Source organism: Pteropus alecto, unplaced genomic scaffold (assembly GCF_000325575.1).
Source record: "Pteropus alecto unplaced genomic scaffold, ASM32557v1 scaffold88, whole genome shotgun sequence".
Classification (NCBI taxonomy): domain Eukaryota; kingdom Metazoa; phylum Chordata; class Mammalia; order Chiroptera; family Pteropodidae; genus Pteropus; species Pteropus alecto.
In genome coordinates, this window is record NW_006494611.1 from 7,936,974 (window position 1) to 7,941,411 (window position 4,438).

At 37.1% G+C, this 4,438-nt stretch overlaps 1 pseudogene; it reads left to right on the forward strand.

The window, feature by feature from the left end:
- Positions 1–2,820: 2,820 nt before the first annotated feature.
- On the forward strand, positions 2,821–4,137 carry LOC102891106 (annotated as a pseudogene).
- Positions 4,138–4,438: the final 301 nt, after the last annotated feature.

Genomic DNA, 4,438 nt, shown 5'->3' on the forward strand with positions numbered 1-4,438 from the left:
ATAACCAATTACACGAAGAATAATGAAAAGATCGAAAGGCTTTGAAAGTACATTTATTTATCATTATTTCATGGAAAATGGGTACATGTTTTGCCTAAATCTTTGTTTAAATAAGGATTGTATGCCTTACCAGTATTTAGTGCTTTGCGATTTTTTGATGAGCTCTGAATTTATTAGCTTGTTGTGATCTTAAAATATACAAAGTTACTGTTTTGTGACAAAATATTAAAAATCACAGAAATATGTGTAGAATAATATTACAAATTTCAGTGCTTCATGCACACACACACAATTTTTAATTAAAGAAAATGATCATTATGGATAAACTTAAAATCTCTTTTGTTCCACCCTAGTACTGTTTATTTTTTTCTCTATCTCTTCCAGAAGTAACCGCCAAAATAAATTTGACATATTTAAATCCTTCCAGCCAATGTTGTTGTACTTTTACTACCTAAATGTACATCTTTATAGAATACATAGTATAGTTTTGTGTATTTTTAATTTTTAATTATATTATTTTACTCTATGCATTTCATTCTAAAAACTGTTTATTCAATAATTTATTTGTGATTTCTATAAAGCTTAACTATTGCCTAGTATTAAATCTCTAAATTTAGGAATTATAACTTATTTATCCGTTCTAATGCTATACATTTTGATTAGTTCTGTTTTTGCTACTTCAAATATTATTTCGATAAAAATTTTTGTGTGTGTACCATGTAGCACATACACATAAGAATTTTTTTCTACCACTTGAAATTAAAATTGCTGAGCCTTTGCATATTCGTGCATATTTACATTTTCAACTTTGGTCAAGATTGCAAAAACTACTCTCTGATAAGTTTATGCTATTTCACACTCCTAGTAGCAGTATATGAGATTTTTGATTTTCTATAACGTATACCAAGATTTGGTATTGTCACCATTTTTTAATTTGGCTAATCTTATTTATGGTTTTGAAATAGAACCACTATTACTCTTATGTGTATTTTGCTGATTACTAGTGAGAATGAATATCTCTTTTATACTTATTGGCCATTCAATTTTCCTTGTTAGTTAATTGCCTTTTCATATATTTTGCCTGACTTCTTAATGAGTCATTTTTCTATCAATTTTTAAATATTTAAGTGAGATTTAATAGACATATAATAAAATGCATATATTTAAAGTATACAATTTGATCACTTTTAATGATCCACAGACCCACCAACACAGTCAAGATAAAGATTGGTTGTAGCTTTTAGTATTTTCTCAACACTAATTTTGTTTGTTGCATATTTTATAATATCTACTTCTATGCTCTGATTTATCACTCACCTTATCGTATTGTCATTGGTCATAATAATTGTATAAATCAATATAGTCATGTTTACTAATCAACTTTTTTATGAATTTTGCAAATTGTGTTTGGTCAAAGTAACACTTTTAAGTCTGCGGACCCAAGGTTATCCTCCTATGTTTTTCTCTAGTAGTTTTAAAGTATTTTTCTCACATTGAAGTAATTTATGTGGAATTTACTTGTTATGGTTTGAAAAAGAAATGAATTTAATATTTTTCTCTGTACATAGCCAGTTGTCCCAGCATCATTTACTGAATTTACTTTTTATTCCTCTTTTATTTGTAATGTCATTTCCATCATATATCAAGTATTTTTTTTACATAAATAAGTTTATTTTAGGGAACTCTAATCTGTCACATTGCACTGTTTCTGTAGACTACCGCAAAATTATGATTATTAATGATACAGTGAAACGTTGAAGCAAGAAGTGTCCTCTCTTTTTGTATATTTTTCTATATTGTGCTGCCTATTTTTATTCCTCATTCTTCCAATTTCATTCTCTTTCTTTCTTTTCTATCTATATCTATCTTTGCTCCACCTCTCTATCTCCTTCCATGATTTCAATCAGAATTGAAATAGATTAATAAATTTGGGAGAAATGACATTTTGATATTAATACTTCCTATCTGAAAAATGTTATATTTCTCTTCATTATTCAGGTCAATTTTTGCATCCATTAACTTTGTTTTATTAAAATTCATCTAAAGTTTCACCATGAAACATGATGTTTGTGGTTGATTTTTAGTAGATATCCCATAATCAGGTTAAGGGAATTCCCTCTATCCCTGCTTTGCCAAAACATTACTGTTTTTATTTTAAATTATTAATGAATTTTGAGTTTTACCAAGTAACTTTTCTGTATTTGTTGATCTAATCTAAACATTTCTCAAATTTAATGTGTTAAGATATGTAAGTAAATTGATCATTTTTCTATTTGAGTATAATTTATCTTTTATGATAAATCCCACCGATGATATAGTTCTCAGACACACACACAAACACACACTGCTGGATTAGATTTGCTTAATTTATTTAATGTATTTATATTTATGTTCTTAAGCAAAACTGTTTCATATTTTTATATTGTCCTTATCTCTTTTTTGTTATCATAGTTTTACTAGCCTTATAAAATTAGCAAAACATTCTGCTTTATGATTTTCCGCAATTTTTAGTATAATATACAATTTTATTTTATTAATTTTTGCTTTTATTTTTAATACGTCCTCTCTTTTACCTAGTTTAGGCTTATTCTATGGTTCCTTTTCTAGCTTCCTGATCCAAATTTCAACTCATTTAGTGTCAAATTTTCTTGTTTTTAACCATAGATTGTGTTTTCTGATATTAAGTACTTAGAAGTTTTTAAAGAATTTCTTTGTGGATATTGGATCCATTCAGCCGTAGCCGCCCAGGCAGAGAGCGGCCCGCAGTCGGCTTGTCACCGTCACAGTCACGGGTGCTCGCCCCCCCACACCCGCCCACCCGGTGCAGAGCTCGCCATGGCGGCCATTGACCTAGAACCTTTCTGGAATGGAGAGCCAACTTCCTGAGCCTCTCCCTGGGCGGTCATATGATATTCTACAGCCTCCCCGACCAGCTGGTCAGAAAGTTGGTCACTCAGGGCTTCAGCTCAACATCCTCTGTGTGGGAGAGACAGGAATTGGCAAATCCACACCGATGAACACACTTTTCAACACGACCTTCGAGACCGAGGAAGCCAGCCACCACGAGGATTGTGTGCACCTGCGGCCCTAGACCTATGATCTCCAAGAGAGCAACGTGCAGCTCAAGCTGACCATATGGATGCTATATGGTCAGATATACAAGGGTGAGTTACAGGCCCATAGTCGACTACATCGACGCGCAGTTTAAAAACTATCTGCAGTAGGAGCTGAAGATCCGCCGCTCGCTCTTCGATTACCACGACACGAGGATCCGAGTGTGCCTGCACTTCATCACGCCCACCGGGTGCTCCTTCAAGTCCCTGGATCTGGCGACCATGAAGAAACTGGACAAAAGGTGAACATTATTCCCATCATTGCCAAGGCTGACACCATCTCCAACATTGAGCTCTACAAGTTCAAGATCAAGATCATGGGCTGGGTAGCTGGTCAGCAATGGGGTCTAGATCTACCATTTCCCCACGATGACAAGGCTGTTGCAGAGATTAACGCAGTCATGAATGCCCTTTGCCGTGATGGGCAGCGTCGAGGAAATGAAGGTGGGGAACAAGATGGTCTGAGAACAGCAGTACTCACGGGGAGTGGTGCAGGTGGAGAAGGAGAATCACTGCGACTTGGTGAAGCTGCGGGAGATGCTGGTCGGGTGAACATGGAGGACCTCCCAAAGCAGACCCACAATCGGCACTATGATCTCTACGGAAGCTGCAAGTTGGAAGAGATGAGCTTCCAGGACAGCAATGGGGACAGCCAGCCCTTCCTCTGCAGCTCACTTAGGAACTCCTTCCCCTTGGTCTGCAGGAGACCTACGAGACCAAGAGGAAGGAGTTCCTAAGTGAGCTGCAGAGGAAGGAGGAAGAGATGAGGCAGATGTTCATCAATAAAGTGAAGGAGACAGAGCTGGAGCTGAAGGAGAAGTAAAGAGAGCTCCACGAGAAGTTTGAGCACCTCAAGAGGGTCCACAAAGAGAAGAAGCGCAAGGTGGAGAAAAAGCACCGGGAGCTGGAGGAGAAGACCAACGCCTTCAACCGCTGGAAGGCCGCGGTGGAGGCCCTGAGGTCTCAGGCCGTGCACACCACTTTGCAGCAGCCTCTGAGGAAGAACAAGGACAAGAAGAATTAATGCACACCCACTTACATGTCAAGAGTGGACTTTAGACTTTCATGTGTTAAGTTGCTTGAATTACACCTTGTGACCCTTGTCCAGTAACATGGTGTGAGAATGGACTGGCAGCCGGTACAGACTCCAGTGTTTACAGCCTTGCTCTTTTCCCCGTCCCCACTCCCAGGCTACCCTGGGCCTGGCAGACCACCCTTCTCTATGCAAACACGTCAAAGCCATGAATTTTGGAATCCAAAACTGATGAGGTTTATTTTTTTTTCAGAGCCCGTGACTGGTCTTCCATTTACAGCGTCAATATTCC